Here is a 24,225-nt window from a genome sequence, read left to right as displayed (position 1 = left end):
CTGCAGAAACGGCCCTTCCAGTCCCTGCACGCAGAATAAAGGCAAGTAATTCTGATGAATTGGGTGGGGTGCGTACCTGACGCCGTTCGCCACGAGATTCTGGGTCCGCGGTTGGAAACACCTAAAAAGGTCCACAGGTAAGTATGCAGGAGAATATATTGGGGTCTTGGCCTTCGGTGTATAGTTAAATATGCAAGAAAGATACACAATCCTTAACTTCGATTTTTGTCCAGGTAAACCCTACGGATGGAGTTTGCAGGCGAGTATGCAAGGGCGATGCACTGGTATTTCACTCGGGGCGTACAGGTAAGTATGCAGAAGGACAACTGGGTCTTTACTTTGTACGTACAGGTGAGTATACAAGGGCAACTAGAGCCTGACTCTGGGCATACAAGGGCAATACGCTGGCTCTTAGCTTGAGGCATACAGAGGGGTATACAGGGGCAACTGGAGCTTGCTCTGGGCATGCAGTGACAATACTGAATGGATACAACTCACAGACCCTCTAAGAGGTGGACGTCAGGCTTAAGCACTTTTCAGCTCGGGAGTCTAGAGAGGGTGTAGGTCACGACAACTGTGGTCTTCCTCACCGGGGCAGACTTCCCAGACCAACACTCAACACGGTCACCTCCAACCGTGGAAACGACGACTCCGAGCCTCAAGCTCAGACCTATAGGACTGGTAACAGACGGAGTTCCTTCACAAATTTATTTAGCTTCAGTGAATATATGGAGAAGGACGCACCACCTCTCGAATTTGACCAAGAGTGGATAGAAGTACAGATTGAAGTTGCTGCACGTTGGGCCTTCCACGGCCTCAGCTGGTGTCACCACGCTGGGTGACTTCAGGTAGGTTTGTGCCACCGGGAATGTACCTCAGGAATGACTTGAACACTTCCCTCTCCTCTCTTCCAGACAACGGACCAGAGATCTAGACGGGGCGAACCTCTGAAAGCACTCCACAAACAGGTATTCATACACAAGGGCTACACAGCTGGATGTTCGTATAGCAGACAACACTTCTCTCAGTCGTCGTCCCCCACAATATGCACACGGTTCCTTACTTGCTATTGTTGACACGTCACCACTCGGCGGAGTAGGGGTCCAAAGCCACGAGCAGGCATGTATATAAAAGATGGTCGTCTCGCAACACCGGTGCACGTTCTTCTCCACAGGGTTTTCTCTCCCAGCCTAGAGGGTGATTACTGACGACATGACAGCACGACACTGCAGACTTCAAGTGTACACAGCAAAGAAAAGGACTCACCCACTGCACTCCACACACTCACAGTGAATTAGGGTCAAAACCACATAGGACCGGGGATTAGTTCCTGGACGTTGGGGGCACCGATGCAACAGATGGCCAGAGGAAACGATCTCAGCCACAACAAGGCACCAGACTCCTTTTTTTGCTGGTCCCGGCTCACCCCCCAATCCTATTACGGTGGGGCCGCTCACACTGGTCACAACTCACAAGAGGTATATGGATATTCCACACTTGCAAAGTAACTGTTGACACGATGGATATTTCAGTGTACTCACACTTTCATTAACACTGGATCTTTCCACTTCTTTTCCAGATAACTGACATCCGACACAACTGGCAGCACGATCTCCTTCCTGCAATCCTAGCAGATCTTCAATGGGTGTTAACTTCACATCACACAATGCATCTGAACACAATGCTCCAATAAAGATATTCGTATACTCAGCCCTGTGTGTGTATCTCTCTTTGCCCAAGCTCCACAGTACACCATACACTCGCTCTTCAACTCTCCTCTCTGCTCCGTTGCACCCACAATAACTACTGGGAATCACCAACAACTGCCTATGTTTCTGATGCCCTATTTATGTGTCTCCTCTTCACCGAATTGCCAATCAGTGATCGCCACGCTCAACAAGACACCTGTTCCCCATAACACGCCGATTTGGGTTCGCCGGCATTCCCGGAAGTGGCGGTGTTTGCGATATATGGTCCGGAACTAGGAACTAGGAACTAGGAACTAATCTTCCTCACTTTTGGTTCCGCCCCGTCACAGTCACTTGGTCACATCTTCTAATTTGTTGAGATTGGTGGGTTGTTGTTAAATGTGAGCAAAAATCATCACAATTAAAAGAACCAAAGACTTCATTCAGTCTGTGTGGATTGAAATTATTTAATACACAAGTTTCACAATTTGAGTTGAATTACTAAAATAAATGAACTTTTCCATGACATTCTAATTTATTGAGATGCACCTGTATTTACCTGAATGATAATTGTTACATTTGATTCAATTCTGTTTTACGCTGTAATTAAAGACTATTAGATTATACAGCATAGATTATGCTGTATCCTTGTTACTTCATTTCCTGCGTTAGGTTAGTGACAGACTAAAATTCAGTTGAGATGAAGCATAGGGCGTCTTTAGAGAACCGCCTAACTCTTGGTATTAGTTTACATGTACTTAGATTGTAAGGGCTTATAGGGAATTTTCCTTTAGGTCAACTGGATGTTAAGCTCAACCCAAATAGACTGAGCCTAACCTCTGTTTATTGTGATATTACTCTAGCTAAGTGTACAAGGGGAAACCATGGCATGACCATACCAAAACTACTATTGGGGAACATAATGTTGGTCGGCTTATATCTAGAGTAGTGGTCATGACCTATGACCTGAAATAATGTTGCTATATTCAAGTGTGTACAAATCTATGGGGATTAAATTAAAGTAATATTAGAATGAGCAAGGAGCGGCAGTCTAAAGTATTAGCCAATTACCTCTGTCTAATTACTAAGACTGACAAGAATGTGACCGTAAAATACGCTAAGGCCAAAGCGACGTCTTTGAGTGAGATGAGTACAATATTATTAAAGAATAAATAGAATAATCAAATGTCATAATAATAATCATAATAATTAGAGACAGACAAACAACCAATTTGCCTTTCAAACTAAATCCGAGATCATATTAAAATGGAGTCAGATTTGAGTTTAACAGAAACTGAATAACTTTGCAGGCTGAAAAGACCAAACATGCAAGAAACCTTCAGCCAGCTCTGGATATCTTTCTTGGGGCAAGTACATGGAATTTACAGCACATTAAGCATGCTGCACGCTTACTGGCCCACTGACGTTGATGAGATTAACCTCTTAGGTATCAAAATTTGGGACAGAACTACAAGATGTGTTTCGATACTCAATAGTACCGAGGCAATTCTGTCGGTGCCTAAAAAACATAGAACATGATACCCAGCCCTATTAAAAACCAATGTTGTGCCATTCCTGTGGATCTGACAGGAATTGACCAGCACAAAAAAATAGTATTTGTACTAAGTGTCACTATTACTTTATTAGAGATCACTTGATACAATATATCCTGATTATGTGTACGTGTCTAAACAAAGTCACAGAAGGCTAAAAATATGAAGGACGTAGCTTGTCAAACAGACACACAGAAAGGTAGTTTACTATGCAAAACTGTTATCCAATCAAAAAATGTTATGTTATCCATAAAAACAGAGCATTTCTCGAGCCGGTCTCAAAAACAGGGTAGAAATGCATTTGTTAGAACATTTGATGCATTTTTTTTATCCTCCCAAAGGCCTTTATCTATTCTTAAACAGGTGGGGCTCTATGGGTAAATCAGATTTATAAAAGCATTTGGTTGTTTGCCTTGTGAATATATAACACATAGCATACCTGTTTTCTTCTGTCATGATTCTTTTTAAAACACAGAATCAGCTCGTTCTCTTCTGAATTTTTTTTCTGCACGAGCCGGCCACACGCTCTCCGTGCGCGCACTGACTTAAAAGTGGCATAACACTGTTACACTTTGAAACACACAAACACTGTGTGCAGTGCGTGACTGATCCACGACTGTAGGCTACCACAAAAACATACTCACATAAACACATATTTCAAATCCAGAAGTTATCAGAAACTTTTATTAAAAAAAGTAAAAAAAAAAAAAAAGGTTTGTCAGCATTGCGATTCTCTTTGTACATATACTGTACACTTTTTTATAGACGTTTTAACACAATTTAAACAACGTATTATTCAGCGCTACTTATATAGATGTATATATTAAGTTGCTCAAACAAGTGGTAAAATATTTAACCATGTAGTACTTATATTAAAATGGCAAACATGTCAAATAATGACGTTCTGTATCCGCCACTGTTCTTAAAGGCAAATGTAGCAGTTAAACTACAATGCTAAAACACCCTACCATTTGTTTGCTCATATTTTGGTGTACATATCTATCAACTAAATTAATAAATGCAAAATTAATATATGTAACTATTAATTTTGAGAAATTACTATAAATTGTTAGTCTAATGTAATAATCTAATAAAATAATTAAGATATCTGTAACTAAGAATGAATTGTATTAAATAACATTTCACTTCAAAGAAGAACAAACAGGAGATTGTTTCAGTACAGTCCTGTTCTTCTGGAAGACTTTCCCGTTGGGTTGTGTCCTCCATGTCAGTGTGACGTCCTGATCGCTGAGCGTCTGATTTAACTAAACACAGAAACAGTCTTCAGTTACTCAGTGGATAAATCCCACACAGATAAGTTTGAGGCATTTCAACTCAAAATGAGCATCTCTTACTTTACAAATCTTACAGAAAGATCAGAATTGGTCAAAACACTGTGTTTTGTCTTTACATAAAGACTGACTGAGGTGGGTTTTTGTTCACACTGGTGGGGAAATCTGATCATTTTCTTAAATCTTATTTTATAGACTGATGTCTAAACTGACCTGATGTTTTGTGTTTGCTGTATGTTCAACAATTAATTTTAGTCAGATGAGTAATATAAAATCCACCTTGTTTAAGACGAGCTCCTTCAGTTCAGCTTCATCCACATTCTCAGCAGCTTTCACCTGCACTCGGGTCACCTGCTTCTTGACTGTGGAAGAACAATATCATATATGTTACTCAGTTTTACTACCTCTTACTTTATGAACATATATACCAGGGATTCATAAACCTTTTGTCAGCCAACCCACTGTGACCAAAAATCTTAAACATTTACTTACATCTGCCACTGAGATATTAATTTGAGATATGTGATTTTTGCTAAAGTGTTAGTCTTTTTGTTGTTTTATTGTATAAGTTTAACATTTTTTCAGTTAATAAAATGTTTAATTAAATTAAATTTAAACAATAAAATGGAATTCTTAAAAAATTAAATGAAAACAAAATAGAATTTCTAAATACAGAACAAAATGTTGAAATTGACAGGTTTGGATGTATGGATGAATGTACAAAATAGTTCAGGACAGAGCTACCAGTGTTACAGTAGAAGTACTTGGTAGTAGAGCATACTTTATCATCAGGTGTACGATAATAATTATTTGCACCAGCACAGTCTTCCTTCCACTTAGTTAATGTCTCAGTAGCGAGTTACATTTACATTTAGTCATTCCTTCCCTTACGAAAAATAACCATGGTTTTATTATAGTAAAACTGTAGTAACCCATGGTTTTTTGGCATATTGACTCCCATTTGTCTAACCACAGATTTACTACATATACCGTGGTTAAACTATGGTTAATATAGCAAAACCATGGTTAATTTGTGGTTACCATGGTTTAACTATAGTAACCATGGTTTTTGGGTTTCATTTGTAGTGAAACCATGGTTAATTTTCATAAGGGTTACAACTGGGGAATACATGAAGTGATTCTTCTTAAAGAGGAAAATAGAAACAGGAAGTGTTCATTATACCAAGTTTCAGGCATTGTTCAAATACGTACAAGCTAGAAAGGGAAGGATTAAATAAAGAGAAACTCTTGGTGCATACAGCTCTTGGTGCATAAAGAAGATCTTTAAAGTTGCAAAGACTAAAGTCTCAAATCCAAAGAGATATTCTTTATAGAAAACAAAGTGTAAACCACTACCTCCTTAAACACCTTGATTAAACATGCCCTCACATCTTGATGTCACAGCGTGGGAAGATTTGCATAACACCGCCCAAATGTTAACGCAAAAAAGAGAAGGCGTAACTTGTATTCTCTCCGTGCTGCCGCTGCCATGTTGTGGAGACGCTGTTTGTTTTGTTGTACGGAGGACTCCTGTTTCCTGTGAGAGTAGCCTACAATGCCAGTGTCTGTTTCTATAAAGTGGGGCATTTCCAGCTTTGCAAGGACAGTCTGGTGCTTCTGACACACAGTCTGTAAGTATGTTTACATATATAAATAATTTGCCACTATGATAATTTGCCAACAATGGGCTTTGTAAAAATTGATGCGTTTCAGAAGGGTGGGGCATAGAGGAGAAACAATAATGTACAGTACATGGAAACTAATGTGTTTTTAAACCTTAACACAAACACATTGCATTCAACCAAACACACAAAATAATATTCTTTTTAGCATGTCATATGACCGCTTTAATATTTGTTTGTAGATCTGGGCCCGTATTCATAAAGATTCTAAAAATCCTCTCAGAAAACTCTTAATTTAACTTAAAAACTTTTACGTAGGAGTCTTAGCTTAAGAGCGATTTAGGACCGATCTGAGAGCAACTCTGAGTAAGGAAAAGACTAAAACTTTTATCTTAGTAAGCAGGCGGGATTGACCCCGTTGCTATGTATGACACAATCTTTTTCAGACTGTGATTGGTTGGTTGTCCAAGAAGGAAAAAAAGAGTGATTTTAAGTATAGGGTCTATTCTAATTCTCACTTTGAATTTACATGCGTAATTTATCCTATTTGACCGTTCTCTCTCTCTCTCTCACACACACAAACACACATTATATGTGTGTATCTAAATCTTTTTTATTTTATTTACCATGCTTTTAATTTCCTATAAGGTATTTGATTGGCTTAGAATGATAAAAATTGTTCCACTCTTTCCAATTACAGTGATTGCTGTCCTTTTTAAGTGGCAGTTTGAATGTTGGTTTTAATGTATCAAACATGGAATCAAAACCAAGAAGGGCGAGAAAACCAAACTGGACAGAGGAACAGTGTTTACTGTTAGCCCAGTTAGTGGATGAACACAAGGACATTCTTAAAGGAAAATTCGGGCCGGGTGTCACAGCAAGGGACAAGAAGCAGACATGGGAGCGTATAGCACAAACTATTAACGGTTCATTCCCCCTGCTTGTGCGCACGTATAAGCCTGCTATATTCATAAGTGCAGTTTTTTGAGCCTGCAGGGTGGGAATGTCCAGTGGAAACGAAATGAACTGCGACACAATAAGATGTTCTGAAAGTGCTGTAATTGTTTGTGTGACCACTCTGTTTACAGAAGGTTGTGACAGACCCAAATCATCACTATTGCATTGTTGCATTTTCCCAGTTGCCAAATATCATAATGTAGTTATTACTTTAATTTATATATTAAATTATAAATTATTATGTAATCTATATCGTCTTATTAACTCCGTCATCCATTGTCTGCAACACATTTCTTCTGTCTCTTCGTCTTTCTGCCATTTTCTCCTCTGCTAAAGAAACTCTTAAGCCTCTTAAAAGTCCTCGTCTGTGCTCCTAACAAGTTTGACCTTAAGACCTCTTTTAAGGGTTAAGATGTTTTCTGAATTACTTTTTTCTGTACTAGGATTATTTCTTTAATTTTAAGCGTAAACGCGCACATTTCTTAGAATTTTCTTAGAATTTTGTCACTAGGAGCTACTTTTTGCAGTAAGATTCTCTATGAATACGGGCCCTGATGTTTAAACTATTACTTGCTGCTAGGAAAGAATATTTAGTTACCTACCTATTACTACTTTTTATTTTCGCTGTAGTTTGTATTTTTTGATTGCACTTACTGGTAATTATAATAATTGCTATTGGCTAAGAAGGAGTGTTATTTGCATTGCTCCCTTCCTGCACTAAAGTGCAAACTGTTTCAGTTTGAGGAATTGCCCTGCTATAAACTATTGGCTGTGCTATTTAGAAGGCAGCCACAGCTGTTTTCACTGTAGTTTCATAGAGTGTGGATATTATTTTATGTCTGTGTGCTGACGCAGAAGCGTTCAGGCCTCGTGATCAGCCTCCTTGTGTGAAGAACGACCAGTCTAAAGACCTGAAACTTTACCTGCTTGACTTTAGAGAGAGAGACAGAGCAATGATACTGGCAACACACTTAAGTATTATTTTTATCTTCCCTTTACACACTCTGCTTTCCTGTCCTCTTTTTTTTCCACCTCTGTGATGTGTCTCCAGAACATTCCGGTTGTCTCTCGACAAAGCTCTAATGTCACAACACAACACAATCTTGCTAACCTGCATCCTATGTCTACATCCTCTACTGCACATCTTTCTTTCTCTGTGGGTCTCTGGAATTGTCAGTCAGCTGTCAACAAAGCAGACTTCATTTCTGCTTTTTCTTTACAATCCACACTCAGCATCTTGGGCTTGACTGAGACCTGGATTTTTCCAGAAGACTCAGCAACCCCAGCTGCTCTCTCTAACAATTTATCTTTCTCTCACACCCCACATCAGGTTGGCCAGGGTGGGGGCACTGGTCTGCTCATTTCTAAAAAAAAGTGGAAATGTGACCAATCACGGAAAGTAGGGACACAAGTCGGTTCTGGGGCATTTTGAGTTATTCACAGATCCTGAAAGTGTAGTCTCCATGCTTTCCAATAGCCGCATTTCCACTGTCGGGCCAGTGCGAGCCAGGGCTTAAAGCGTGCCGGGCGGGGCTCACAGCCTCGGGCCAGTAGCACGAGGCCAGAATAGCGCAGGGTTTCCACAGTGGATCTTGAAGCACCGCTGCACGTCACTAAAACACACCCTTTACACGCCTCTAAGAACAACGCCATGCAACCTGAAAATTTCACCAACAAAGAGAAGTTATCAGAAAACTAATAAATAAGTCACTGGAACATGTGCGATCACAAAACGAAGATGATAAAAGCGGCAGTTTGTTTGCATATGTATTCAAATTCAAAAGCATCGATGTTTTAACTATATAATCAGTGATACATTGATCATATTGTTTTAATTTATCAGGACTCAAAATTATTCACACATAAATACACTTATTTCTATTTTATTTATTTATTTTTAACGTTCATGAAAATAGCCTGCTTGTTCAGTCAAGTCTGTTTCTGTTTATTAACCACAGTTTAGAATGAATGATAATATCTCTATTTTTGTAAGCTCCCGAACAAAAAATCATTATTAGGCTATATTCTTTTATGATAAGCTAAACTCTCGAGACGAGGCTTGTGACAGATAATATTAAGTTACTAAACACGACTGTTAATAAGGAGCTGACGTCTGATTTCTTCAAGCGGTCATATTTTACCATGTTTACTATGGTAACAAGTTTAGCGTGCATATCTTTTTCATCACTTATAAATATTTCTGCCTTGTTTAGTGATTATAATCCACATCAGATCAAGTTATTTCAAACACTCGCTGCTGACTGAAAGAGAGTTTTGAGCTCGACTTATTTAAAAAAAAGTGTTCAATGCTGATGTTAAAGCGGTAATCTTTCTGAAATGATCCTCAGCGCAGACTCTCTATTTTTATAAAAGCTCCCAAACAAAAATAATTATTATATTTTGATGATATGCAACGTGGAGCTAAACTCACGAAACGAGATGACAGATAAAATGTTACTTAATAAATATACAATTGTGATAGAGAATAAGAAGCTGACGTCTGATTTATCCAAGAGGTCATTTTTAACGTTTATATGGTAACGTTAATGTTTAGCGTGCATAGTCTTTTACATTGCTTATAAATATTTCTGCCTTGTTTAATGATTATAATCCACATCGGATCAAGTTATTTCAAACACTTGCTGCTAACTAAGAGTGAGTTTTGAGCTCAACTTATTTTAAAACGTCTTTAATGCTTTAATTTTAGATAAGCCATACCCCCTGCATAGCAATGACAGACACAACGGGAAAAATCGGACCGCATACTATTAATAATAACGGATAATGTGCATTGTAAATGTCAGTAATTTATCTTTTTTGACTTTTATAAGAAATATTTAGAGACTGAAATATGTGAGTTTTATCTTTTTATAGAAAATCTTTAATCATTCAAATGTGGCCATCATTTTAATTTATTTTTTTAATTATTATTTTAATGTTTATGTAAACAAAAAGTACATATTGATGCTAATTTTATTTGTTATTTGCTGGTTTTCTACATAAAACTTGGTGAATTGATTTCATTGTGTAGCATTAGGACTTTTTTAACAGGATTCTGCTATGAGCTAGCTAATAACAATAGGTAGATATGGGAAGGTCTAAACATGGACTAAACATGAGATAACGTGTGTTCTTAGAATGAACACAAAACGACAAACTTTGATGTTTATGGAAACTCACCCCATAAGAAATGATATATCCTCTGATATCTTACGGTCCAACTCGTCTGACGCAAGTCCAATACATTCTTCCTCGTCATCATCTTCGCTCAGTTGTAGATTATATTACAGTCTTATTATGCCGCTTTCATCATCGCTCAGATCGTCTTCAGAATCAGTGAGCGCTTGTTTATAAGCATCCGGCTTGTCGAAGAAGTACTTTGAAACATTTTCGGTGTAACAGCCACAGTTCAGCTCGTCTGCGTTCATCTTTGCGGCGTACATCTTCATTGAATTTTGATATCAGCTACAGCCGGCCAGAGCGCTGCATACTAAGTAGCCATGCTTCCCTCGGAGGGTGGGGACAATAACAAAAGAAACAAAAGCCGGCTTATCCAGTATGGAAATATAGACAGACAATGAAACGCCCCTACTGCGTGCTAGAATCTCAGAAAACAACCTGATTTCAACCTCAAAATGTACGCTTTTAAATATACCAATACTACTATCTCAAACACGGAGAGGCTTCTTTGTGATATCAACTAACAGATTCTGCAAAAAAAACGAAATTCACCAATTTTGAAAAAAAACCCCGCTTCTTTCTCATTTTGCTCGAAAGTTGTGCTGCCGACTTGTGTCACTGGTTTCCGTGACGGGTCACAAATACTCAACCCACTCTCCCCTATGCATTCATAACTCACTTGAATTTCATTCCATTGCTGTAATGGCTTCTATAAAACTCCAGGTTGTGGTAATTTACCGGCCTCCTGCCCAAATTACAGCAATCATGGCGGCACGCATCTCAGCGGTAGAATGGAGCTCTGGCTTTGTTGGTATTTCACCATATTAATCTATCATACTAATTACACTTTTGAAAACATTCTAAAGCAAGTATGGGGGGGGGGTTGCACAGATGAAAAGAGTGGAGGAACAATTGGAACTGATCGGCTTAAGGCTGAAAAACGTAACTAAACAGGAAAACTTGACGGCATTGAATGAGAAACTGTCAGCTGATATTCAGTCGCTTAAGATGTTACTGATGAAGAAAGATGAGAAAATAGCTATGTTGGAGAAATGAATCGATGATCTTGAACAGCACACGAGAATGAACGATCTCATTATAACTGGCTTGGAAACGAAACACCGTACCTATGCGAGGGTGGCAGATCCAGTGGCGGGAGTCCTCGTGCTGATGCACCGGAGACGGAAACCCAATCTATGGAACAGCAGGTTGTTTCATTCTTGGTGAGCAAAGAGTGAAAAATTTTCTGCCTGTCACTACGATCCTTGGGCCTCCTGCCATCATTGTGTGCTTTGTGAACCACAAACACAAAGTCGTGCTGTTGAGACAAGGGGGAAAATTGAAGGGAACGAAAGTTTACCTCAACAAACATCTCACTAAGAAGAATGCCGATATTGCTAAGGACGCTAGATTACTACATAAAAATGGAAAGATTCAGTCGACATGGACCCAGAACTGCAACATGTGGATTAAGATGAATTGATTACGACCAGAGGATGTGAAGGTTTTGGCGATACGGGAATCAAATCAGCTGGATGAATATAAATGAATAATTTCAGTCTCAAGAACTCCTGTTTCCACTGCTGCCGATGGATTGTTCGGGTTTATTGAGTGAAAGGATTAACCCTGATGTGGAACGTGAGACTTCTTGATGTGATGTCGTTCTTAAAAGGTACTATCTTAACATTTCTTTATTATGATGTGGCACCAGGGGACCGTAATTTGTGGGGCACTAGGGCCTAGCTATTTAGAGTAGAATAACTGCAACTTTACGAAAACCGACTACGCAACTCTGACATCACAGAGAATGATTGATACCCTTTATCTTAAGGCACACAAGTTTGTTGCACTAGTAAGGAACAGAGACATGCAAATCATACAAATTAGTTATTTATTATTAAAAGCACACAGGAGTAAACCGGGCGTACCAGGCAAAACTCCTCATGGCATCTGACCATAAAATATATATGTTATAAAGGCAGAGGAGAAATACAGTCATTCAAAAGTCAGTCACTACAAAATGAACACACAATAAAACCTTACACTCAAAAGCTTTTCAGCTGAGGGCTAAAGAACAAGAAACCCAACCACACACTGTAGAAAAAGTCTTATCACTCACACACAAAATCCGTGCATCTCACTGCACACAGCACCCAGTGTTCAAACCACCACCAGCACGCTGAGAAAACAAGGGAGGATTCCTGACTGAAGCCCCTGTCATCTAGCAGAAGGCGTTTACAGTTGCTCACACACACACAAAATCAAAAAAAGGATCACGATTAGAATGAATCACAAATTGAAGCTTTAGCCTAAGTTCTGCCAGGAAGACTCAATTACTTCGTCACTAATTACCTTTATCATTATCCAATCACGTCTTTATACTTCAGTATAAAAGATCGTACTTACACATGTTTGAGTTCGCAGATGCCGACGCGACAACAACCGCAGATTCTGACGCGATTGTTCCTTGGTCAAGCTGTTGTGTTTATTCATTTACTTGCTATAGTTAAGTTTGTGTCCTGCAAACTATCGAGAATTTGAAGTTCCTCTAAGATGCACATGGGATCGTTGGCTTTGCTCCGTGTTGCGGTGATTATCTGCGGTCGTTCGTGTTGGATGATATACAAGCTTTTCTCGCAGAGGATGTGAAACATTGGCCGAGTTCCATGTGCTTTCCAGGTTTTCTCAAAATCAAAACCGCCAGTTACTACTAAAAAATAGCTCAATCGTGTTTAAAAAGGGATTTCTCTGTAGAATTCACATTCTAGGGGCTATATATGACATTATGGGGTAACCTCAAACCCCAGACAGAAATGGCAAACCGCAGCAACAACAACAAAAAAAAAAACGGTCTTGGCAAACGCCGGTGCTTTGCGAGATGTCGCGTCAGTGCTGCTTGGGTCTCAACACCTGAAAAGACTTAGGTCTCAATCAACAAATATTCATCTGTATGCTCACGTGAACCTGCACGATTGAAGTCTCTCTGGACCAGAAGACAGAATCAAGGCTGCCGGTCTCTTTCGGCATCTCGCCTCCATCACTTCATCAGTCTACAGCATTATAAGTATCATCTTTGTTCTATGCACTTGTGGCGCTTGGGCATTAATTCTATTCTCTGCAAGAATTTATACTTGCACGTTCAAAAAAAAAGCACTGGGCGTTTCGTGCTTGTTTATCTAGCAGACTCGCACAGCATAATTAAGATGTTGATCATAGTGCATGCAATGTTCTGAATAACTCCTTCGTAATGAGGTATTTTAAGGCTCATAATAAAAGCTACACTCTTATCTACTGATAAAGATTGTTCGCATTTCTGTATAAAATATGCTTTGTCTAGCACACTTAAGAATTGTTGTTTTATTCCAATGCTTTAATCTTTGTTTATTCAGTCATTGTTTCATTTGCGTCTATTCCTGAATGCTTCATACTCGAATGGGATTCTATGGTTGCAAATGCAGGGAACCGCTGCTCTCACCTCATCTTTACATGACTTACTCTTGGACTAGCGCTATTATGAACACTGGATCTACCAAGCTGATGCGTATATGGACCCTTTCATTTGAGTCGTGGGTAAGATTCGGCTAAATGCTCAGCAGACATCTTAAAGTCAACGTGACCCAGAAGTTGCTGCTGACTTTATTTCAGAGTAGTGACATATCTCCAGTTTAAACCGAATATAATTAGCAGGCATGGTTTGTTTGTTTGTGCTCCTGGTCTCCGTCTCACTCATAGCAAACTAACGGCTGGAGGGGCGTGTTAAGGAGGTTCTGCACATGCTGTCAAACTGACGTCATCAAAAAATAAATAAAATAAATAAATTATGCATTACAGAGCGGAAACATTCAGATTTCGATAAAGATTACGAAGACAAACAATGTTTAATTGTTTACATCAAGATTAGCAATGCGTGCTAGTAAGCTTAAGTCAATTCGATTTATGTGGACTTTAAATAACTGTCACCGTCCCAACTTAGGGACGCTTGGCACTCTTTTTGATATTGTCTTTTCTCTATAAAGTCTTTTAGTAATCATCATAAATCAGATTCATCCCGTGAGAACCATTTGAATTCGGACATTACTTTACCATGGAATGGTACTTTAAAATCGAATGGCGGTCACCACCCCCTTAGTGGGCAGGGCATAGTCATAAACAAAATGCATTACGGTCTTCTAGAACCAAAATTTTTTATAATCTTGGCAACAAACATATCATTGGAAGGTCTGAGTCTCAGGATTTCATATTTGGTGGTTATTCTGAGATAGAAGTAAAATTCACACAGAAATCTAGAGAAAAATTCATTAAGAAAATTTTTAAATATTTTGACTCCCAGTGGCTGTGCGTGGTATGACGCCCTAAATAAAATCTCAAGGAACCTCAAATTTTTCATATCAACTTCAAAATTATAACATAACTTATTTAGACACTAGGCTTTAATTTATACCAATTTTAGAGTAAAATCTGTTATTTAAAATATTTGTAATAAATATATAAATAATTAATAGCGCATATTATTTAAACTTCTATAACTTTTTGATACTTCACTTTTGCCAACATCTGCAAATTTTCTTCTTTTAAAAGAGACCAACCTTATGTTTATATTCCAAGTGTTCATAAATGACAGTAATTTAGTTTGGAAAGTGCACTTTAATGCTTAATATATATATATATATATATATATATATATATATATATATATATATATATATATATATATATATATATATATATATATATTGGGGGGTGATAGTTAAGGGGTTAAGCTACAATCAAGGCTTATTACGCGCATCTACTGGTGTTGGTTCATTCTGTCTCTCATAACATCGACTTCAGTCTTACTTTGCTGTTGCGGCCTTCACATTACACTTAAGACTTCAGACAGCTGTGCCCCTCAGCCAACCCGGATCCTTCAATTTGTCCTCTGTTAGCAGATATAATACTATACTAAATGACCTCCTTGCGTCAGCTAGAAATCACACTTCTAAAGGCATTGCTCCCTCTACAATCAAGCCTACACGTCTGCATTGTCCGCTTTCTAATGTTTTTCCTTCCAAATTTCTGTTTCCTATTCTAATTTCGACCGTTTGCTCCTTCTCATCTTTAATTTTAAAAATCGCAAAAAAAAAATTCTCTATTCGCAGACTCCTTGCCAGCATCCAATTCTATGCTAAATCTTATAATCCTAATTTTCAAAGCCTTTTCTCAATATTCCGTTCTATTACTACTCAAGAGGTTAGCTAAATCTTCCAACAAAATTAAATACAAACGTCTGCCTATTACCCTACCCATATTGCAAAAATTAATTACTTCCATCCGCTATGGCCTTCTTTCTAAGTACCTCAATATTCTTCTCGAGGCAGTGTTTTATCTGCCTTCTACGGGTTTATGCGTCCAGGGGATTTCACTTCAGAAACTGATCAATTTGATCCTGCTCGCGGCTTTTCCTTTTCAGATTTACGATTCGGACCTAAATTCTTCACACTCTTCCTCAAGCACTCAAAAATCAACTTGCAAGGTTCTGGTGTCACCCTTATAAATTCAAAAATCAATAATAAATTATGTTCCTTCTCTGCATGGAGAAATTTCTTAAAATCCGACCTAGAACTTCTAAAAAACGCTCCTCTCTCTATTTTACCTAACAGAGCACCCCTTTCCAAGGCCTGTTTTAGAACTAATTTAACCACTGTTCTCAAAAGCTGCAGTCTATCCCCCTCTCTCTATACTGGCCATTCATTCAGAATTGGGGCAGCTACTTCAGCAGCTGAACGAGGGATCTCTACATCAGCTATTAAAATCATAGGCAGATGGTCTTCCTCAGCATTTGAATCCTACATCAGACCTGATTCATAAAAACATTCTCGAAGCTCAGCAAGCTCTCCAGTAACTAATCAGGTAAATTCATGCAATTACTGGTGGTGGTGTTACTATATCTGTATGGTCTATCAAGCCCTGTATATGTCTGGCCTTTTGTGGCTATTTCTGTACGGTCTTTCGAGGCCTGTCTGTGTCTGCCTATCGTGGCTATTTCTGTACGGCCTATCGAGGCCTGTCCGTGTCTGGCTATCATGGCTACTTTCTGTATGGTTTATCGACGCCTGTCTGTGTCTGCCTATCATGGCTATTTCTGTACGGTCTATTGAGGCCTGTCTGCGTCTGCCTATTGTGGCTGTCTGCGTCTGGCCTATCGTGGCTATTTTCTGTACGGTCTATTGAGGCCTGTCTGCGTCTGCCTATTGTGGCTGTCTGCGTCTGGCCTATCGTGGCTATTTCTGTATGGTCTATCGAGGCCTGTCCGTGTCTGGCTATCATGGCTATTCTTCTGTACGGTCTATTGAGGCCTATCCGTGCCTACATCAGACCTGATTCAAAAAACCATTCTCGAAGCTCAGCAAGCTCTCCATTAACTAATCAGGTAAATTCAAGCAATTACTGGTGGTGGTGTTACTATATCTGTATGGTCTATCAAGGCCTGTATATGTCTGGCCTTTTGTGGCTATTTCTGTACGGTCAATCGAGACCTATCTGTGTCTGCCTATTGTGGCTGTCTGCGTCTGGCCTATCATGGCTATTTCTGTATGGTCTATCGAGGCCTGTCCGTGTCTGTCTATCTTGGCTAATTTTCTGTACGGTCTATCGAGGCCTATCCGTCTCTGGCTATCATGCCTATTTCTGTACGGTCTATTGAGGCCTGTCTGCGTCTGCCTATCGTGGCTGTCTGCGTCTGGCCTATCATGGCTTTTTCTGTTGGTCTACTAAGGCCTGTCTGTGTCTGCCTATCATGGCTGTCTGCATCTGGCCTATCGTGGCTATTTATGTACGGTCTATTGGGGCCTGTCTGTGTCTGCCTATCGTGGCTGTCTGCGTCTGGCCTATCGTGGCTATATCTGTCGGTCTATTGAAGCCTGTCTATGTCTGCCTATCGTGGCTGTCTGCGTCTGGCCTATCGTGGCTATTTCTGTACGGTCTATTGAGGCCTGTCTGCGTCTGCCTATTGTGGCTGTCTGCGATTGGCCCCAACATACTACACTTAGGGGGGTCAACCAAAGGACTATTACCAACCCATGGCTTTATTGCAGAGCGATGTACTTGTCTCACTTTTATCCACTGGGGCAATAGAATATACCTGCTCTTACAATCTAATATACTAATTGGCCCCAGAGATCGTGTATCTTATGTCTACCTCTCACATTAAAAGCTCGAAGGAGCACCAACTGACTCTCCCGTAAGGGTTCCTCCCGGACCTGTCCATCATAACGGGCCTTGCGGCGATCCGCCGCAGTCCTTAGCTGCTCTCTCACCCCCTCGAAAGCTATTTTGAGCCTATTCCGGTGTTCTAAGACCCACCTCTGCACACAGCCGGCCTCCAGCTCCTGGACTCTCCCAAGCAGAAAATCCACTGGGAGCCGAGGTTGCTTGCCAAACAACAAAAAGTGCAGGGATTCCCAAGTATTCTGATGGGGGGTACTATTATATGAAAATAACACCTGGGGAAGACACAGCGGCCAGTTGCCCTTCTGAGAGTCGAGCAGAGAACGCAACAAATCGTGCAAGGTCCTATTAAACCACTCGCACTGTCCATTACCAGCCGGATGGTACCGAGTAGTGCGAGACATCTTAACACCATACAAGCGACAAAGCTGTTGGATAAGGGTGGCCTCAAAGTTCCGACCCTGATCTGAATGTATACGACTCGGAACACCGAGTCGGCAAAACCATTCAGATACCAGAACCTGTGCAACCGTCTCTGCCCGCTGATCTCTGGTAGCCACACCCACGTATATTTAGAAAATATTCATGACCATAATGTTCTCAATACCAGACTGGGAAGGCTCCAGAACTGTAAAATTGATGGCCAGAACTTCATTCGGCCGAGAAGCCATCAAGTGCCCCATAAAACTACTGTGTGTCGAAGGGAAGGTCCTTCACATGCTGGCACCTCTCACATTACTGGCACCAACGTGCAATCTCAGAAGACATGTCTGGCCAATAGCACCAATGTCGTCCATTCCACACCCTGATGTCCGTGCTGCTGATGTAATTGTGTCAAAACTTTCTCTTTCATAGCCATAGGCAATAAAACCTGCAGGGTTTCTTCCCCACCATCTGGGCGCCTCACCCGATGGTGCATTACACCGTCCCACTCCACCAATCGGTCCCACTGCAGAAGCATCATGACCACTGGTTTTGGCAACTGCTTGCACTCCTCCGGTGTTGGGAGTGCCTGTCGTTGCCAGAACCTTAACAGTTCTGCAATATGTAGATCAGCCCTCTGACCTGAGCACATATCTACAAAGGGTGGACCTGGGAACACTGTTACCTGGCTCACCTGGGCAACCGATCCCCCATGGGCTAATTGAGCTATCCTTTCGGGGATAGCCTGCCCCGGCACTAGACTTTGAATGTCCTCCCTTGTAAGTGGATTCTGTCTAGAATACAAGGCATCCGCATTTCTATTACAGCAACCGGACCTATACCTAATCTCAAAATCGAAAGCAGCCAACTCGTTTCATAGAGCTATAATTGTCCATATGGCACTCAGTGGGCCGAAGACCACGACTTGCATATGCTATCGGTTGTACCTTTCCTCCCTGCTCCTGGGACAGTACTGCCCCCAAACCCACATAGCTGGCATCAACCTCCAGGACAAAAGGCAAGGAGAAATCGGCATAGGCCAGCAACGGGGCCACAGACAGTCACTGCTTCAACTCCTCAAAGCTCTGTTGACACTGTATAGACCAGGCGTCGACAAAGTCCTGCTCCGAACACCTCCAACATTTTGGATTGGTCAGCCTTGCTACTAGCCCATGTAACGGGACAGCTACTTTTGCAAACCCCTCCATGAACCGACGGTAGTAGCTGGCAAATCCCAGGAAGGAACTCACCTCACCAGCAGTAGTGGGACAACGCCACTGGGTCACTGCCCCAACCTTACTTGGGTCTGTAGCGACCCCTTCAGACGAGACCACATGACCCAAATACTTTACCTTCCTCTGGAAAAATGAACATTTCCCCAATTTAGCTTTTAATCCCTCCCTCTGCAGGCGATTCAGGACCACCTCCATCCGAGAGAGATGTTGATCTACTGAGGCCGAAAACACAACTATATCATTGAGGTACAAAAGGAGGGACTGTCCCTGTTGATCACCATACAGTCTTTGCATCAAACGCTGCAAGGTGCACGGAGCGTTACACAGCCCAAAGGGCATCCTGTTCCATTCAAACAAGCCAAATGGAGTACAGAAGGCCGTTTTGTATCTATCCCCCTCCGTAACAGGTACCTGGTTGTAACCACTGGCGAGGTCCATGGTAGAAAACCATTGGGCACCCGTCAGGGAGTCCAAGGTCTCCTCGTTACGAGGTAATGGAAAAGTATCCTTCCGTGTGCTTGCATTCAGACGGCTGTAGTCTACACACAAGTGCAGACTACCATCCTTCTTTCTCACGAGCACGATAGGTGATGCATAGGGAGTACTGCTCTCCCTAATTATTTGTGCCTCAAGGAGCTGATTTATGTGCACTTTCACTACCTCATACTCGGACGGAGGTATCCGCCGATGTCGCTGCCTAATGGGAGTATGGTCTACAAGGGGTATGTTGTGAGAAAGGAGGCTTGTGCACCCAAGGTCCCCCTCATATGTGGAAAACACAGACTCATAGTTCAGCAGCAAAGCCCGAACTTTCACCTGGTCTGCCATTGGCAGTACAGACAGATCAAGGGAATCAATCTGATCCCGCACTGGAGTAACTCGAGCCGCCTGTACGCTTGCTGACACTGCCACCGGCTGAACCTCGCTAACCTCAGAAGGCAAACTCACCACATCCACGTATCTTAACACACCAATAGTATCTTGTGGATACAGAACGATATCTGTTGTACTGACATTTATTACCGGTATATATATCATTCCTTGGACCACTCTCACCAAGGCAGCGGATGCTAACAAACCTGCTGCGAGACCTACCTCTGGTGGTTCAAATAAGACTGCCCCACTGGAATACTGAGTTGAACAGGTAGCAGCTACCAGCTTTAATGTCCCCCCTGGAATACGATTCACATGGCGACCTCATACCCTGACTTGACCCCTAACAGTTATGATAGGCTTAATGTCGGCCTGATGACAGTGTTGCAGTGCCTGTGTAATGAATGAAGGAGCCTGTGACACAGCCGGTAGCTTGAAGAGAGCGAAGCCATGCTGGCCAAAGAACTCCCGGTAGCAGCGGCCCAAAACATTCATCCCCAAAACCCCAGGGACTCGGCCGGCCAAACCACCAGGAGGATCCCGGACCACCAAGACCCCACACCCCAAGAGCAACCGACCACAAAGTTCAATATCTAACTCCAGGTACCCTATATCCGGAATCGACAAACCGTTCGCTGCTCGCAATTGCAACCACCGGCATGAAATGGGGTGTTCTGGTCCCCAAGGCTTAAAATAAGTAGTAAAACAACTTTCTGTGACAGTCGTCACCATAGAGTCAGTGTCCACTAGACAAGACACAGGAACACCTCCCATGTGGACAACAAGCTGTGGACAAGACGACACCAGACGAGCAAGTGAGTCTGGACTAATCAGGTGACTTGAGCCCGTCCCTTCCCCAACCGAAAAGTGGCTCAACCGCTCGGTGGGTATTAGTTTTCCGGCGGCTGGCTGGATGGAGCCGGTCCCCCTCCCCGGGGTGGACCTGCCGGCATGGTAGACTGAAACCGGGTAGCTCTATGCTCCCCATCGCACTCTCTTGCGAAATGTCCCGGTTGGTTACACCGCCTGCAAATAATATGACTAAATTGCTTTACTCCATCCCCCAGTTGAGTTCTCTGAATATGGGCTAAACTTTGAGTTAGTTGATTTAATTGTTGTTGTTGCATTTTCATCATCTCATTTAATTCACGCAACTCAGATGACCCTTGTGGCGAGTGGGGCGGGGCCGAGAGGCGTGGGAACGAGGAGTGAGGCCAGGTGTAGTGATTGAAGATGAGCTGCACCTGCGCCCCACCGCCAGAATCGAGTCCCACGTAGGAGATGGAAGGATATAAAACTGGAGCGACGACCGTGAAGAATGAGAGAGGACCAGGCCTGGGACATTATTTTATGTTTGCTTTTTATTTTGTGCGCACCAGTCATCCGTGAGGGGCTGGTGTGCTGTTTTGTATTTATTTTGTGTCATTAAAGTTCATTTTGATTGTGCGCCGGTTCCCGCCTCCTTCTTCCCGATGATTACGAACGTCATATCGTTACAACCCTCCTGGAAGGTTACTGCCCGGCTGCAACTGTCCATGCACCCCATATTGTATACAATGTGCCGTTGGAACAGAATAGCTACGTCCCCTTGCACCCTCGGGGGTCCCCTCTCACTCCCAACGAATTGCCTCACTACACACTTCAAGCAACGTACTATCAGGGCTACGTCGAACTAACTGTTTTAACTCACGTGTATTATCGCTAACATTTTCAACGAACTGATCTCGTAACAGGGCACCAGCATTCGATATTTCATGTGGCGCCTGTTCTTTAACTTTTTCCCATAAGCTCATCAGGGCCAGGGAAAATTCCACAAGGGTCTCCCCTTCCTGCTGCCACTTAGAGAAGAACAGTTCTTGTAATGCTACATACGATCGTGTACAACCGTACAATTTCTGCAATGCCGCAATAATTTGGTCTGGGTGTCGCCGGTCTGCCACTGAACAATAATGTGCCTCCTCTACCAATTCATTAACATCAATGCCAATCCTGCCATTAAATTTTGGGCACTTACAATCCCTCAGAATAAACACAAATTGCTCGGTATCAGGGAATGAGGGACTAACTGCTGGAGGAGTCGCAGCAACAGGTGGATCAGCACTATGAGCTGGCCACACAGCTGCTGGCCCCTGTCGCAACTGCTCATTAACAGTCCGCAGCTGGGCCACCAACGCCCGGAGCTCCTGCAACTCCTCCTCCAGGATCTCCGCTCACTGCGGCTGGCTCGGGATCTCTGGGAACAGGGTCTGGGGACAAGACAGGACTGGCAGGGACTTCAAGGATCTTGACTAGGCATGACAAATAATCTGACAAGGTCCTGGCAGCAATAACAACCGGCATCTCTTTACGAGCCAAGACAGACTGCAACACCGCTTCTGCAGCAGAGTCTGCCACGGCTCTCTCCTCAGCACTCACGACTGTTGACTTGGACACAGTTCTCTCAGTTGCTGGTTTAGGATCAACGCTCACTGCTGCTGGCTCGGGAGGCGTCGCAGACTAAGGAGGAGACAGAGACGCAGGACCGGAAGACCCCTTCTTCCTCCTCTTTCTCCTTGGCCGCGGTGCAGAGGTCATAGCTGGGTCTGAGACTGGTTGGGGAAGTTCGGTCTCAGGCAGGGCTGATTCTGACGCCGAGGACTCGGAGGCAGATTCCCACGAAAACCGCCTCCCTCCGGGCGTGGGAGGTGCCTCAGGACTCGGGGAGGGATTTGCCTGATCCCCCAGTGAGGCAACGGCCAGGATACGACCCTCTGGGATCACTGGCAGCTTGGCCGAAGGTGGGGACCTCGAGGGGGAAACCTGCGGCTCCTCCTGGGAGAAACTCTCCCACAGCCGGGCATAGATCCGCAGGATCCATTCACTCTTGGACGAGTATGGGAGAGTGACCCTCTTCTTGTCAGTAGGGGATGGCCACCAGCAGTGTCTAAGGGGCTCCACTCGTCGCTGATGATCGGAGGACATCCTGTCTGCAGAGCTCTATGTTTGGCGGTTCATTCTGTCGTGTGGAGGTAGGGATGAACTCAAACACAGACAGGATACACTACACACAGGGTTATTTATTAACAAAATGGGGAAAACAAAACCCACGAGGGGGAAAACAACGACTAGGGCAGAGACTAAATAACTTAACAAGACTGGGTTGACAAGATAAACAAAGACTCTTGACACAGGAACTCTTACTAAAGACAAACACTCACGGGCAATACAACGACTTCTTCAAGGGGTAACAATGATACAATATCTCACAAGGAAAAATGTAGAAACAATGAACTGCACAGGACAGTGAACACAAGGGGATATAAATAGGAAGACTAATGAAGACACAGGTCACAGACACAGGTGGCACAGGTAATGCAATCACGACAAAACTAGGATAACAAGGGGGCGGGTTAAGGGAACGAGACAACACAAGCACATGGCCCAAAGACAAGGCCATGTGCTTGTACACAAAACACGGGCCTGTCATGATCCTGCCTCAAGACTAGAGGAAAGTCAGGACATGAAGGCAGAATCATGACAAATAACATTATATACAAACATCAATATGGGTTTGATAATATTGTAAATTATATATCAAATGCCCTCGATAATAAAAAAAATTGCTCTCTGTGTTTTTCTCGATTTAAGTAAGGCTTTTGACACTGTTCCACATGATATTTTGATTTCTAAGCTTAATAGATATGGAGTGAAGGGTACTGCCTTAGTTTGGTTTCGCAATTACTTTATTAACAGAGAACAATTTGTTTATCTCAATGGTTTCTTTTCTAAAACTTCTAAAATTTCATTTGGGGTTCCTCAGGGTTCTATTCTGGGTCCTTTATTGTTTCTAATTTATATCAATGATTTATTCCTTTGTTGTGATCATTTTCTACCCATATTATTTGCAGATGACACCAATCTCATTGCAGTACACGAGGATTTTGTCACCTTGATCCAACATGTTAATGAAGAGTTAAAAATATTATCAAATTGGTTTCGCACTAACAAGCTAACGCTCAATGTCAAAAAATGTAATTTTATGATATTTCACAATATTAATAAGTTCTACCCAAAAGAACATGCTTGTATAGAAATTGATGGAACTCCAGCTAGTCAAGTGGCTTCAACAAAATTTCTCAGTGTCCTGAATGACGAAGGTTTAACTTGGTCTAAACACGTTGATCTAGTCTGTACAAGATCCTCTAAAATGTTAAATA

At 42.0% G+C, this 24,225-nt stretch overlaps 1 long non-coding RNA gene across 2 annotated transcripts; it reads right to left on the bottom strand.

Annotated features, from left to right (window-relative positions):
- Positions 1-893: 893 nt before the first annotated feature.
- Positions 894-1,735, bottom strand: LOC113091932 (uncharacterized). Of its 2 annotated transcripts, none has more exons than XR_003287478.1 (3): positions 1,267-1,735; positions 1,064-1,190; positions 894-930 (listed from the first exon to the last, which is right to left on the bottom strand). It is a non-coding gene; the product is annotated as an uncharacterized LOC113091932 (long non-coding RNA). The 2 variants fall into 2 exon arrangements; XR_003287477.1 differs by having other exon boundaries at positions 1,289-1,356.
- Between the last annotated feature and the right edge of the window lie 22,490 nt (positions 1,736-24,225).

Source organism: Carassius auratus, unplaced genomic scaffold (genome assembly GCF_003368295.1).
Source record: "Carassius auratus strain Wakin unplaced genomic scaffold, ASM336829v1 scaf_tig00214369, whole genome shotgun sequence".
Taxonomy (NCBI): domain Eukaryota; kingdom Metazoa; phylum Chordata; class Actinopteri; order Cypriniformes; family Cyprinidae; genus Carassius; species Carassius auratus.
Note: the sequence above shows the minus strand (reverse complement) of the source record. Positions and strands in the feature narration are given on the sequence as shown.